The sequence below is a fragment of the Conger conger genome, chromosome 2 (genome assembly GCF_963514075.1).
Source record: "Conger conger chromosome 2, fConCon1.1, whole genome shotgun sequence".
Lineage (NCBI taxonomy): Eukaryota > Metazoa > Chordata > Actinopteri > Anguilliformes > Congridae > Conger > Conger conger.
In genome coordinates this window covers 8,067,261-8,082,988 of record NC_083761.1, presented here as the reverse complement: position 1 = coordinate 8,082,988, position 15,728 = coordinate 8,067,261, and the positions used below count along the sequence as shown (strand labels likewise).

At 45.4% G+C, this 15,728-nt stretch overlaps 1 protein-coding gene across 1 annotated transcript in view; it reads right to left on the bottom strand.

Moving 5' to 3' along the window:
- The window catches only part of LOC133122916 (ras and Rab interactor 2-like), a 60,103-nt gene extending 45,487 nt beyond the window's left edge, over positions 1-14,616 (bottom strand). The window contains 1 exon segment of the mRNA XM_061233192.1: positions 14,493-14,616. The gene's annotated coding sequence lies outside the window, so the exon portion shown is untranslated.
- Positions 14,617-15,728: the final 1,112 nt, after the last annotated feature.

The window sequence follows — 15,728 nt, the reverse complement described above, 5'->3', positions numbered from 1 at the left end:
GGTGAACACGAAATCCCTTAAGTTCGTCGAGTTACCCAGCATTATAGAATGAAAAAATCCGAGAATAAAAACACGTTTTTAAACTGTAGTTCCAAAAGTCCAGAAAGCCATTTTCTGAGTCGGTTTTTCCGTGTTTTGGAACACACGGGCAGCCCTCTGGGAGCCCTCCGGGCTGAGAACTTTAATGAGACTTAATGAGGAGCACCGTTCCGCCAGAGAGATGTGCAGCTGGGCCGGACGGCCATCTTCTCCCACACTCAGGACACGCTGACCATTTGTCGCAGCTGCAGGGCCGTCGACCTCAACTGTCACCACGAGGTGCGGAGACAACCTGCAAGACCTGGGAGGTGAGGCAGGGACACACACACACATAAACACATACACACAGGCATATGCACACACACACACAGGGACACACACACACACACATAAATACATACACACACACACAAACACACACATATACACACACTCACACTCACATTCACACACTCACACACTCACACACTCACACACTCACACAGTCACACACACTCACACACTCACACACTCACACACACTCACACACTCACACACACTCACACACACTCACACACACTCACACACACTCACACACACTCACACACACTCACACACACTCACACACACACATACACACACATACACACACACACAGGCATATGCATATGCGCACACACACACACACACACACATACACACACACATACACATACACACAGGCATATGCATATGCATATGCACACACACACACACACACACACACATACACATACACACAGGCATATTCATATGCACGCACACACACACAGGGACACACACAAACACATACACACACACAAACACACAAACGCACACACGCGCACACACACATGCACACATACAAAAACAAACACATACACACAGGCATATGCACACAAACACAACACAGGCACACACAGACACGCAGGCACACACAGACACGCAGGCAGGCACGCACACACAGACACGCACGCACACACAAGCATGCACGCACATACACCTTTCCTTCAAGGCCAAAAACACAAAAACAAAAACAGTGCAGAAAGTGGCTCAGTGAAAACAAGGCCAGGAACTTCACATTGACACACCACGCATTCTTCAGAGGAACACAGTGAGCAGAAACATGTGTTTGGGGAGGGTGGGGGTGGTACAGTAAACAAAAACACAACCAGAGAACTGAAAAAAAGAAGCACTGTTTTCAGGGACAAGAGAGGAGGAGGAGGAGGGAGTAGACGACAGTTCAATGGCCCATAAACTCACTGCCACACTGCAGGGAAATGTTCACTAGTTGGACTGGAGAACCAGGAAGAAGACAAAATATGCTTTTCCTTTTGGTAAATATGGAAAAACAAGCATTTCTGGGTCATGGTTTCTTGTGGTTTTGATTCATCCTGGCTCAGGGCTTTGACTGTGGAGGAGACCACAAAGCCCTGAACACTGAAGCAAGAATGGAGTAATTTGGCACAAATAGAGTAAAGGTATTTACAAAGGAATTGACAGAAAAAAAAAAAAAAGTTTTCCAGTACATGTTTTTCACTACTTTGTTGCAGTAAGCTATGCAGTAGCTTTGCTATCGTCTGAATTCCAAGCTACCCTTTGACTTAAATGAATGCAGAATTTGTTTTTCTTTCTTTGCAAGCATAGTTTAGCAAGTTTGTTCCTTTTGGTAACCTCAGCTGTTTTTTTTTGTGTGGACAATTCAGGCCTGAAGTTAGGCCTAGCATACTCTTACAGTAGACACAAGCTGTAATTTTACCACAAATATGAGTTAATTACCATCATCACTGGCTAGATGTGTAATAATTGAAGCACGTTAGTACCTTGCATGTAGGTAAAACGGTAACACCTGGGTACCTAACCTGATGTTTAAAAGGCCTAGTTCTGCACCCTGCTCTTCACCTCCTCCCCTGTGGCTTCTTAAAAGCCACACCGTAGGTGGGCAGCCAGATTTGGACCAATGCACGAGCTCTCTGAATGACAGGAACCAAAATTTTGTGCCAAAAAAAAACGAAAACACTGAAAGCCAAAGAGAGAGTGAGTTACCCAGACACACAGAGGAATTAAGTTCTCAAGTGTGACTTCTACACATAATGAAGTTCATCACTGTCCAGCTTGTAATTACATTAAAGTAAGGCTCCAACTTGAAGTGACATTTACAAGGAAAATGTGTCCTTTCACAGGGCAGGTATGACTGTGGTATGTTCACCAATAGCAGGGATAGTTTATAATTTACCCAAAGTAGCAAGCCTACTACTTTCTTGTTGCACTGTGCTCGGGCGACAATACTCCCAAAAATAAAGTTGCCTTGCACATCCAGTTTAACAACAACTGGCAGCATCCAAACGTGATCATCAAATTCACTGGTCATAGTGAAGAAATGGTCATTAAAAATTGAAGGGGGGGGGGGGCAGTTAAAATGTGGATCGTAACTCACTCAGACACTGATGCAATAACAGCCGTTAAGACCAAATAATAATAAGTTCCAAGTGGTAACAGCTCAGATACCATCTGTCTTCTGTCCTTTCCACAGGAGAGTACTCACAATGTGACAACACCACTAGCACAAAGCAAGACAGATATTAATTATTCCAGGCATTTCTAAATGGCTCACACCCTCTATATACATTTTTTGGCATATGCCTACATAGTATGCCTATGGTACAGCAGGGAGTATTTAATTGCATGAAAAAAAGCAAGGCTGAAATAACACAGGCTAAGAAAACAAGTCCAAAATAGATTTAATTTCCTCAACAAAATCTGTAGCACTGGGTTGCCACCGCCCTGCCAGAATATTCCATTCCCGCCGCGCTAAAATGAAAGCACGCAGGTGGTTTGGGTAGCTTGTGCTACTTTTCATCCCTCAAACTTCCACTTAAAAAGCCATTTAAAATTGGGCCCCATCACAAAAAAACATGTCCTCATGTTTAAAAAAAAAGAAAAGAAAAGATGAGCAGAAGAACGAGAAGCGGACAGCAGAAGCTCGGATTTAAGCGACGGGCGTGTCCTTTTCCCCCACTCACTGGAGGTTGAAGCCACAGAGACACAGATGGCGGGGTCAGTGGAAGAACAGTGAGGGGCTGGTGGAGTGGAGCAGCAGGATGTGGTCAGCTCCACCCTGGGCCTCTTAAGCCCTCGGCGGTGGAGCAGCCCAGACACGCATACCGCCAGGATTAGCACCCACACACCTGGCTGGCGGGGCTCAGATGCGTTACAGCGGTTATGTCCTAGACCCGGACACATCTGGCCTAGTTAAACAGAACCTGCTCGGATGGCACAAAACACTGGAAGGAACCCAACTGACGGGGACATGAGCCAGAGCTCTTGGAGAAGCAAACCGAACCACCGTGGACACGTGCACTGCCAAAACCAAGAAATTATCTCAACAAGCATTTTAGTTTTATATTTTTATATTTAAAGATTTTATTTCTATCATTTAATTTTTTTCCCCAAAATAAAAAAGACCAAGATATTGCCAATGAGATGACAGTTTGACGAATTTCAAGCCAATCTGCCAACGGGGTGAGAAATGTTCACTTGTCAGACAGACAGTAATTTAAAACAAGCAAATATTTTCAACATGAGGGAAAAAAAAAAAAAGGTGTTAAGTCTCATTATAAGACTAAAACATTAGTTAAGACAGGCTTTTTTTTTTGCACTGAGCGCAGAGCTCTTGAAGACAAAAGAGCTCTCTGAGACGCAGACCCGGCCGACGTAGAGACATGCGCAGAGGTGCTGACGACGCAGACCCATTACAGCAAGCCCGAAGACCGCGGCCGGCTGGAAGCTCTCTGGGAAAGCGCCCCGGGGAACGAGCAGTCCCGGGACAGGAAGCCCGGAGCGACCGCTTCCTGGCTGCGCGGGGATATCGCTCGCGGGGCTGGGAGCTGGAGCGGCGCGCGGTGGCGCAGGCCTGGGAAAGGGGCGGGCCGGTCCGTGGCTGCTCCTCGCCGGTGCGACCGCGGCGCAACCGACCTCGCGGTGAACGACGCCCGCCGACGGCCGGCAATCCCGCTAACCCAGCACTGAAAATAGCGCTAACCCGCACGCTTTCCCTCCTCTACTCCGCTCTCCCAAACGGCTCTATAATCACAGCAGAGGGTCACGTTAAAATAAACATCTGAACCGCCGTTAAAAATATTCCGGTCCCACATAAACGAGGGGCTCTCAATCTTCCCCAGAGAGGGCCGGTGTGGGTGCAGGCCTTTGTTTCACACCTAATTCTGCTAACCAGGTTCTTAGCATAGACTCTAGTGGTTGAGATTGGTAGAACCAGGTGTGTAACTGCTTGGTTGGAATTAAAACCTGCACCCACACTGAGCCCTTCTGGATTGGTAGAACCAGGTGTGTAACTGCTTGGTTGGAATGAAAACCTGCACCCACACTGGTCCTCACACTAGCCAATTATGTGCACTCTGATGCACTCACACAAGAGCTACTGACAGATTCCCCACACCAGAGGCCACATAGTACAAGAGAAGCAGATCAGCTGGTACCGTGTGGTTGGCCAAAGACAATGGACATTGTGCCTACCTGTGAAATATGGCGGTTCAATTGGTTGTTCCACATCTATTTGTCACGTGCAAGATCAATGGAATAATGAACTCCAGCAAGTGCAAAGACATTCCAGCCAAAAGCCTGCCATCCCCCTGCCAGTAAGCCCAAATTTCAATGACTGTGTTTGTGTGAAAGAATAGATTGTCCACCTATTCATGTCAAGAAAGGCACACTATCTCCAGAATTGCAGAACGTCAGCGCAACTACCAGACCAGAAGCTTACTTCAACATTTAACATTACTGTTCTCAACGCAAATGTTGACAGATCAGGTCCCTCAGAACAGTGGATTCCTGTGCGATTACACCATGCAGCAGGTGGCTGCAGAACACATTTAGCTAGTGAGCAGATAGCTCCTGGTCTAAAGCAGTGTATTTTTTGCCAAGCTGAACTCCAATGGGAAAACTGGCAAAACTGCACCAACGGGGAGGGGGGGGGCAAAATTCCGAGACAACTACGTTTTCATGAAGTTCAGCTCGTACACCATCTGTCCAGAGAAACAGTTCAAATGGAACTACCAACTGGCCAAAAGCATGAGAAACACCACCACTAAGTTTACACTAAGAGAAATTGCTGCTCGGGGGGGGCAGGTTTTGAAAGCTTCAGAGTTGTGATTACTCTGAAAAATCAGAAGCAAACTTTCTCCCAGCTCAAACCCATGTGGAAAAACCCTTAACACAGGGCCGCTGCTGTGGTTCTGGCATTCTTTTCCCGCATTCTCCATGATTTGCCAACGTGACGAAATAATCTTGTAAATGATATGAATTACAGTAGCTCCGCACGCAAGTTAAACAGGGAGGGAGAGGGAGGGAGGGAGGGAGGGAGAGGGGTACTGGGATAAGCGGCGTAAAGACCTGGGAAAGCGATTGAATTCTGACCGTGCCCGTATGGGAAGTGGAGCTCCATCCGTGGAATGCTGCATCTGACCACAAAGCCCCCCACCCCTCCACCCCACCCCCTTCCACTGTTCTACTTTCCCCAGCCCCACACCACTCGGTCTCCCCACCTCACAGGAGGCCTGGCGCCACAGGGCCACTTTAAGATCACGCTGGGGTCCTGCGGGGCTCTCCGAGGCGTCTTCAGCACTGCCTGACGGGGACGCAGACCACAGAGGCAGGCAGACACAGAGGAGGCAGAGACAGAGGAGACAGAGGAGACAGAGAAGGCAGACAGAGACAGAGGAGGCAGAAACAGAGAAGGCAGACAGAGGAGGCAGACAGAGGAGGCAGACAGAGGAGGCAGACAGAGGAGGCAGACAGAGGAGGCAGAAACAGAGGAGGCAGAAACAGAGGAGGCAGAAACAGAGGAGGCAGAAACAGAGGAGGCAGACACAGAGGAGGCAGACACAGAGGAGGCAGACACAGAGGAGGCAGACACAGAGGAGGCAGACACAGAGGAGGCAGACACAGAGGAGGCAGACACAGAGGAGGCAGACACAGAGGAGGCAGACACAGAGGAGGCAGACAGAGGAGGCAGGCAGACACAGAGGAGGCAGGCACAGGCTGTTATCACACAGCTTGAGTGGTGCTCAGTCCTGGACAGCAGATAGGAAACTGTCACAGTGTGGGAAGGCTGGAAGACGACATCCTCAACAGGCCGGGCTCCAGGTTCCCATGGCTGAGTTCCTACCTCGCATGGTTCCCACAGACCTGTCCTCTTGTGTCTACCAAAACAACCCCGTCTCCCTCCTCATATGAAACATTCTGCTATCTAAGCAACTTTGCCTCCATAAAGGCCTGGAATGTGGAGGGCAGCTTGCTTTGAGGCGATACGTTTACCGCAAACTTCAGATTTTCAATTACCTCTCGCGATAAATCAGCCAATGTGTCTGATTCACCTGATTCACACTGCTGGGCATCAGTACAGTATCAATATACAACTGTGTGAGATTACATTCATGACTCACTTACAGTACATGTACAATGTGTTTTTGATTGATTGCTTGTGGTGGAACACAGACAGCGGCCTAGCGATTCTGCAGCTGACAGTGAAGAACACAGCGGGATCTGAAAATGCTCAATAAATGCCCTGGATATTTACTATGCGCCTGAGTCTAGAGGGCTTAAAATAAGCTTTCTGGAGCTTTTGTGAAAAAGTAGGCTAAAATCCAATAAACATTCCCATTTTTCTGGTTACTATATGGCCTGGCCTATTTTATAGAAACACTGCCATCTTAGCAGTGTGATGGGAGTGGTCTGCCATGATAAAAGGGATTCAACGGGTCACAGATGTTTTAGTTAAGTACCTCACCTAATTCTGACAAAAATGTATACAAGGGGTGCACCTAATGGAGTAGCAGATCCACTAACCTAGTTTCGCCCATGAGAGACACACACCCAGCTTCACCTATAGTCACTCGCTTCCAACGTCATCTCGTCCCGTCGGGATATTAATCCGTTTAATATGCATGTTCATGCAAAAGGATGGATAGTACGCATGCAGATGGATTGACGATAAGCGTACAGAATTATAGTTTGTAGGCTAACGGCATGTTCAGTGTGTGGACTGGTCCTGCATAAAACCAGATATTGGACATAAAACCATATATTGGACACTGATGTTCAGTCGGTAATGTACCAGTGCACTGGGTAATCCGCTATGACAGTGATCCTTCACACCTAGCACTGGGTTTCTGTTCCTGCCTAAATATCAGCAACTTACTTAGACCCAAGAAATCAGGTGAGGTGAGTTCTGGGTAATCGACTGCTTTACAGTATTATTACATGTCATTTGGCCGGCGCTTTTATTCAAAGCGACTTACAGTCGATTAGACTAAGTCAAACACTACGCCACAGGGCGCTTTAGTTGATCAATGAAGTGCCGAGTACCAACAAAAACCAGCAGAGCCTGCAGCTCTCCGGGACCAGGAATGAAGATCACCGGCGTATGAGAAACGCCAATGCATTCACCCACCTAACCTTGCCTTGCAGCAATGAGGGATGAGGCCTGAGCAGTCCCCGCCCAAAGCAATAAACAGAGTAATTATTTTCCAGAATCCTCTTTGAGAGGAGAACAGACAGGTCACCAGGCTCCAATGCCAAAACATAAAACAAATCGCTATCGGTTGGTCCCTTCCTGTTCTGTAAACACAGACCTTTGGCCTTTGCATTGTTGTACCTTCATAAAACATTATCCGGGCGACTCGTCCGGTTGAGTAAACAATGCGAAGCGTTTTCAGAGGCATGAGCAATCGTTGTAGCTCAACCGCGAACCTTCTCCTTCGATGCAAAACAAGGCTGTTGCCAGAGAAATATCTTACTACAGCAGTTTCTAAAGATGTCTCTGCAGAGGCATTTGTCAATCCGCCTTTTCAATTCGGTGAAAGAGGACGAAGAAATGTAGGCTAAATGTGTGCCTGAGTCATGTAAACTCAAAGATGACCTGGAAGGCAGAATCATCGGCTTTGTTCCATACGTTTTAATGCTAAGAAAACGAAAAGCTGGAACTTTTATTTCCTCCAGTGTGGCCTCTGGCCCAACCTAAGAAAACAACGCCTATACTTGGCAGCGTTCAAAACGATCCAGGCCAACTGTCCCAGTTTCTAAGCTTCATCCTCAAAAGAAACATTGAGAAGAGCCCTTAATCACAAAAACGTTGGCACCGTCTGGCAAATTGCGTAGCCGTCTCAAAATTCTTTCGCGGACATTTCAACGAAAATGCGGACCTACTTCCGTAGTGCTCATTACAGAAAATCTTTGTTCGTGCCTATGCACACCCCAGATTCAGTTTGGGTAACAAAACAAAAAAGAAAAGGGGGAGGGGAGGCATGAATCCAGGCCAAGACCACAAAAATGCAGCTGAGCAGCCGTCCAAGGGAGGGACTCTTCAATCCCAATTCACCAGCCAACGTTCTCCAACCACCCTGGAAATACTCCGGGATCTCTCACACGAAACATAGCCCAAGCTACACGGACTGAAAAAAAACGCAGGCTTGTTACCGCTGAAGTCTGCCCCTACAAGTACCATTCCTCATCGGTTTCTTCCACTACAACGGCTTCGATAACGAAAGTGCTCGATTCGGACGGAAACGTGCGCCGACGCACAGAGACACTCGAGCAAAGACAGGCTGTAAGTGAATTGCTTTGCAGAAAGAGACCGCGGGCTTCTCAACCTCTCAAACAAGCAGGTCATCCTCACAGCGAGGGCATGAAGTGACAGGAAGATAAAACACGACAGGAATTTGCGCCCAATCCATTAGACGTGTGCCAGACATGGACTGTCACTCAGCACTGCCAACGAGACATATTTTTGGAACGATTCCTAAGTTCACTTCGGCGAGATGTTTCGCTGGGAGCAAGGCCAGATGTTGCCCACTGTTCTAGCTAGCCTGGGAGAGTGGGGAATGCAGTGTTGAAATGTCCTGTCATTTAGTCTGTAGAGGAGTACACTTCCGTTGACGAGAAGGTAAACCCCCAGGCCCAATGGACACTCATGCCGCTGGAGTTGTAAGCCCCAGGCATCCTATGCTCCCCCTGGCACCCTACACCCCTGGCACCCTATGCCTGGGGCACCCTATACCTGGGGCACCCTACGCCCCTGGCACCCTACACCTGGGGCACCCTACACCCCTGGCACCCTATGCCTGGGGCACCCTATACCTGGGGCACCCTAGGCCCCTGGCACCCTACACCTGGGGCACCCTACGCCCCTGGCACCCTACGCCCCTGGCACCCTACACCTGGGGCACCCTACGCCCCTGGCACCCTACACCTGGGGCACCCTATGCCCCTGGCACCCTACACCTGGGGCACCCTATGCCCCTGGCACCCTATACCTGGGGCACCCTACACCCCTGGCACCCTACACCTGGGGCACCCTATGCCCCTGGCACCCTATACCTGGGGCACCCTATGCCCCTAGCACCCTACGCCCGGGGCACCCTACGCCATGGTATCCTATGCCACCCTAGTATCCTAAGCCCCTGGTATTGTACACCCCTAGCTCCCTACACCCCTGGTGTCCTACACTTGGGATACCATGGATGGCAACTGGTAGATCTTAAAATACAGCTGGTAGCACTTTCCAGTCGAGGACATAACCTGGCTTTGAATAAAAAAGATTAAAAAAAAACACCATTACTCCCAATAATGACCTGGCAGCCTTTGTCCACTTCTGAAATTCCAATCCTCTGACTGTACCTCTCTGCACAAGGATAATTCTGAGGTTTTTTTCTGCTTAACCTGTCTCCCTGACTAAGACTAATCTCTCCCCCAGATTCCAGAGCTTTCCTGGAAAACCAGCCAGGGAATTATTGACAAATATTTACGTAGATCTTTCTGATATTAGGCACATGACCTGTCCAAAAGAATGGTGGCGTGCTAAAGCGGTTTCAAACACGTCTGTTTTGTACATTCCCTGTTTCAGTGATTTAGAGAGAGTGCATGAAACTGCTTTTGAAAAACAGAGTGCTTCTGAGTGGTTAAAAAAAAAAAGAAGGAAAATAGCCCTATAGCAATGAGACAAGAGGAAAGACATGGGAGTGTGTAAAATGCATTAAAATGTCTGTAGAAATATTCATGGGATAACAAACAAGTAAACACTTACATCTTTTTCCCAAAGGGGTTCACAGTTACAAATGACCGAGAATTAATACAAATTTGTATAGCTACCATTAAGTTTATACAACCAATAATGTGTCATCAAAAATGAGCAACACAAGTTATATTATTGAGCTCTCTCTGGCTCTGCGTTTCACAGAGAAGGTTTTAAACATTTCACGAATTAGGTCCATATGGCCAGTTCTGGACCTGCCTTGTAAAACAGAGAACCCACACAAGCCAGGAGCCCCGCGGTGTATTTCTATCCCGTGAGCTCTGCCCACAAGCATGCGGGCGGCTCACCTTTTTAAGGAAAAACAGCTTGCACTATGGAGGAAGGCACGGCAAGGAGCGTCAGAGATAAAAAACATAAAACACGCAAGCGGGCAGTGAAACAGCAGCTTCGGATTGATGAACGCCAGTAAGAGCCCATCACAGGCTGAATTACTCATCCCACATATTTCCCCGTTCTGCCTGGCAACTTGAGTGGATATAGTGACACAGTTTTTTTTTTTAATTTATTTTATTTCTCCTTTATTTAACCAGGTGATTCCCATTGAGATTGTTATCTATTTTACAGTAAGCCCTGCTGGTTTACAGAAAGCAAAAGAGAACATCATAGGCTAATCCCTGACAGGCCAGGTCCCCCATCCACCTGGGGTCTGTTCTGTTCTGGTTGGACATGCTGACCCTTCAAAAGATAAACACAGTCTAACTTACAATGATAAACGTGATCTTCCTCACTATCACCATTAAAGGGACACCAACCGACTTAATAGAAACTCGCAAGCCATTCAAAATATCTGGCTGTTATAGAAGGAAACCAAAGTCAGATGCAGTCAAGCACTTCACCGGGTCAAGGTCACCGGGAAACACAACTCAACACAGGTCACCGGGAACCAGAACTCAACACAGGCTGTTTTTGTACCAACTCTGCCAGAAACCAAGAGCCAAAAAAGTAGTCCTGCAGTTTATCACTGCAATTACAAATATTCCTCCCTTTCACTATTCCTCCCTTTCACTAAGCAGGAAATTCTCCCTACTGGATGACTTCACCAGCATTCTAAAGCTGCTTTACGCCACTGCCCTTTAAATCAACCACGCAAGTCTTGCGTTTCATCCAAAAGACGCTCCCTGACTCATGGTTGGCTGCCTGGATCAAACTGACCCGTTTCAAAGTTTAAAAATCCAGGAAAAATAGAAAAAAAATGTTTGGAGCATGAAACCTTTTCTGCTGGGCTTAATTACTGTAATGAACATGTAAATGAAAAATTACTAATTTAACGTGTTTGCAACCCCCCCTGCATGTTTATATTACACACATACTGTTCGGGTCAATTTGACCCGGCAGTGATAATGGAGGATAAAGGCTAAAATTATCAAATTTAGACCAAAACTGACTTGTTTTCTTTTCCAATATCAGAGACAACCCAACCACACACACAATCACATGCACACACACACCTGCACACGCGCACACACACACACACACACACACACCCCTTCCCTCACTTTCTGCAGGGAAAATGCGAAATGTATCAAATATTATTCTACCTAAGATGAGAATGGGAAAACTCCGCCCACACTCAGGGAGGATGGGCAACATATAAAAGGGCCCATGCATGCAGTCCTACCAACATTACGCCTCTGTACTCTCTCAGAGGTTGAAAAGATGAGCAGTATGAGCAGAAGAGAGGCTCAATATGACAGCCCAGGAGGCTCTGGAACACATCTTTGGTCAGGATAGTGAAGTAGAGGAGGAAGTTTCAAGAAAGTCATTCATATCAAAAAATGGTCAAATAGAATGGTTCTCACCCCCGAACAGGCGTCAGGGAACAACATCAGCTGCAAACATAATAAAGGCAGCGCCAGGGCCCACTAGGATGGCAGTGACTTGTCACGGATATAAAATCTGCTTTTGAGTTGGTCATTCCTGATTCAATCCAGAAAATTGTTCCAGAAATGACAAATTTAGATGGGAGGCGTGTTTTTGGGCAGGAGTGGAGAGAACTGGACAATAAGCACTTACATGCTTATTTGGGGCTTCTCATCCTGGCTGGGGTTTATAAGTCCAAAGGTGAATCGACAGCCAGCCTGTGGGATGCAGAGACAGGCAGGGCCATATTCCGAGCCACCATGTCTTTGGAGATCTTACATATTTTCTCAAGGATCATCAGGTTTGATAATCGGGAGAAACGAGCTGGCAGACGGGAGAGAGATAAGCTGGCAGCTATTAGGACAGTGTGGGACAAGTGGGTAGAGTGGCTGCTACTACTCTATAACTCAGGTCCTAATGTTACCACGGATGAAAGCCTGGTGGCATTCAGAGGTCGCTGCCCCTTTAGGTAATACATGCCTTCAAAGCCAGCAAAATATGGCATAAAGATCTGGGCAGCTTGAACATTGCATTGCATTGCATTGAACATGCAGGTTTACACTGGTAAGCCTATTGGAGGAGCACCATGCTTCATGTGCAAAACATTAATTTGCACAAAACATGTGGTGACCTACTGCCTCTCATGTGCTTCATAGACACTCACACACACACACACACACACACACACACACACACACACACACACACACACACACACACACACACACACACACACACACAAATTGTTCTCTCTTGTTCAGGTTTCCTGTTGTAAACATTGTAAAAAATTCAATGTAGTTTTAACATGTATATTAGAATTTAAAGGGACAGTTTGACACCTAACAGAAGAGATGTATTGTTTGAATTAATCAACATGCCCCCATAACAGAAACTATTTCAAAAATGTTGGAAAAAAACCCAATAAAATAAGAATGTGTTGAAGTATATGTGGTGAATGACAAATTTTTGCCAGTGTACAGAAAAAAACAGTTTGAAAATTATTTTTTTAATGGAAAATGAATTGATTCTCATCAGTAAACCTTGATCTGTAAGAGGTGAAAAACTTGATTACACTAAATATTAATTTAATTGATATTAATTGAGCTAAAGATAATGTTTATGGAGAAAAATATATTTTTAAACTACTTTCAGATGGTGAAACATGCACCGGGTCAATTTGACCCGGGAACATTATTGCTGTTCCCTAAAGTTAAACATAACAGGAGGGTTAAGCCAAGGCTGCACAAACCTTACCGTTGAGTAACAGCGTTCTGTTGCGTAAGTTAGATTTTATTGGCAGAAACTGAGTTGGTTGGTCATCCCAAGTGTATCATTCCTGTTATATATAATGCAATGTTAACTGAATGCTGTAATTCCCAAATGTGACCCCTTTTCTGCGACATTAAAATAAATTATCTCAATATTGCTGTTGACAGACGAGTCGGCAGGCATATATTTAAAATAAGATGTCCTATGTATATTTGCCTGTTCTGCCTGGCAACTTGAGTGGATATAGTGACAGGGTAAGCCCCGCTGGTAAAAAGCAGATATACTTTCTTGAGTAATCGCAATTTAAGAAAGGATGACTAAATAAAAAATATATAACACTATGTGTAAATATATGCATCTTGTTCTTTTGTACTGGCTACTTTCAGCTATGTTGATGTTGACAAATTCTCGACTGGACGCGGTCTCAAGAAACCTGGCACAGACAGATGTTTGCGCAAGTTAGCAAGCTACCTGAGCTCATCGGCATTGTTCATAATTAACGTTTATAAATCAGATCTCAATGTGAGGAAAACACAGAGAGCTAGCGGTCAGCAGGCTACAGACAAGCTGTAACATTATAGCCACGAACAGCCAGCAAACAACGTTAACCTTTGCATAAAAACAAACGTCTGACTAACCGTTGATATAAGGTATACTGCCGTTCCACTAATTAGCTACTGTTAACGTAACATGTGGTACTTAACATTACAATGTCTAATAGCACTATTATAAAGTTACCTTTATCTAGCCCGGCTAAATACCCAGTGCAAGCCAACCATTTGTTTTAGGTTTCGTGGGTCTTCTTGTCTGATCTGCCTGTTGCCAGTTGCTGGTGGAATAACCTAAATTCCCAGACAAAACCTTTCAGCGACGTTGCCAAGTTTCCCGACACTATCTAACCATTGCCATCTAACTTTCTAGCTAATGCGGACATCGACACAATGCATTATTCAGGGGCAAGAATTATGGAAATCCGCCGATGTAGGTCATTGTTTATAAATTACTAACTAGCTAGCTACAATGCTAGCTGGCTAGTCCTGTATGCAGGTCAATGCGCTGGCTGAAGTTGGCTAAGATTACGGTCAATAACTACGAAGCTAGCCAACTAAACGAACACATCCAGATAGGAAATTAAAAGGTTAAAAGTTGTATCTAGGCAACAATATACCGGTAGCCCACACTGCCCACAAGATTAATAGTTTAAAAAAAAACTACTAACCCAATAGTGTTCTGTTCCAATGTGATGGGACAACCTCGTTCTGAGGATCCAAATCCCAAAGCTTCTATGTGCAGATGGCTTGCAAGCGGTTTCTAAAATAACGCAGACTGCTGCTAGTTATGTTATTCTATTTTAGAGTTCTGACTGTATTCACATCCTTGACGGAAGAAAGTGTCTCCACCGCCGGAATGTCTGCACCATTATCCGCTGCACATGCGACCTCCACCGGCAAAAACAGACTGCTTGGAGAACAAAAGTAAACTGTTCGTACCCGTCACGTGTTTGCGGAGATCTTGATCGTCTTTCAACAAAATGTAGACTAATAGCCTATTACCTGCAACACCACAGCCTCGGGAGCAGGCTATATTAGATCGCATTTCCATAGTGAATATTTTCTTATCCACTTTCAAAGAATATAAGGATGTGCACTTCAAAACCATTTCACATGTGATTTTTTGCAATGACCAACTCTTCGTCCAGCATAAAAAGTGTTAGTAGATCAAACAAGGACATTGAATACATGCTATACTGAAATATACCCAGTTAACGGGTTTCTAGATTTTTGTCATTGGCCTGCAGTGATGCATTTTTTAGATAGTTTAGTAATCGCATAAGAAAAGTTATGAAGAAAAAAAGATACGATTAGGCCTACTTCATACCGGTCAATACCATTTTACTTAGTGGCCAGATTGGGACAGGCAACAAAAGGCAGACTGATGTCCATAAATGATGTCCATAAATATGGTCTCTATAGGTGACATATTGCCTTGCTGTTTAGAGAACCCTTCATACTCACATTCATAGACATTTTATCCCAATGTCTATTCAAATATTAAATGATAGGTCTAGTAGCCTAAGGGTACATCATTTTGTATCCCTGCTTTAGGGGGGTATGGTCTTTGTTTATTTTGTTTACTTTTTAATGTTTTTCATATTTACTCTGATGTATTTTCTGTTAATATTGTTCGTAGTAGGCTATTATGTTTTTATGTTGTGAATATGTGGAACTTTCGGCACTTGTGACGCAATTTTTGAGCAATCAGACAAAGTATAATCGTATGGGACTCGTTTTGGCCAACCATTTGAAATGTTATATTCAATTGACATGGTAAGTGACCGAATTTTCTTTCTTTTTTTTATCTACTATAGATGATATAGTTAATTATTAAGAGGTTAATTATTTATTTTACAGTCCATGCTGATGCGTGCCCTCCAGTCATTGGCGTCCGATTTTTG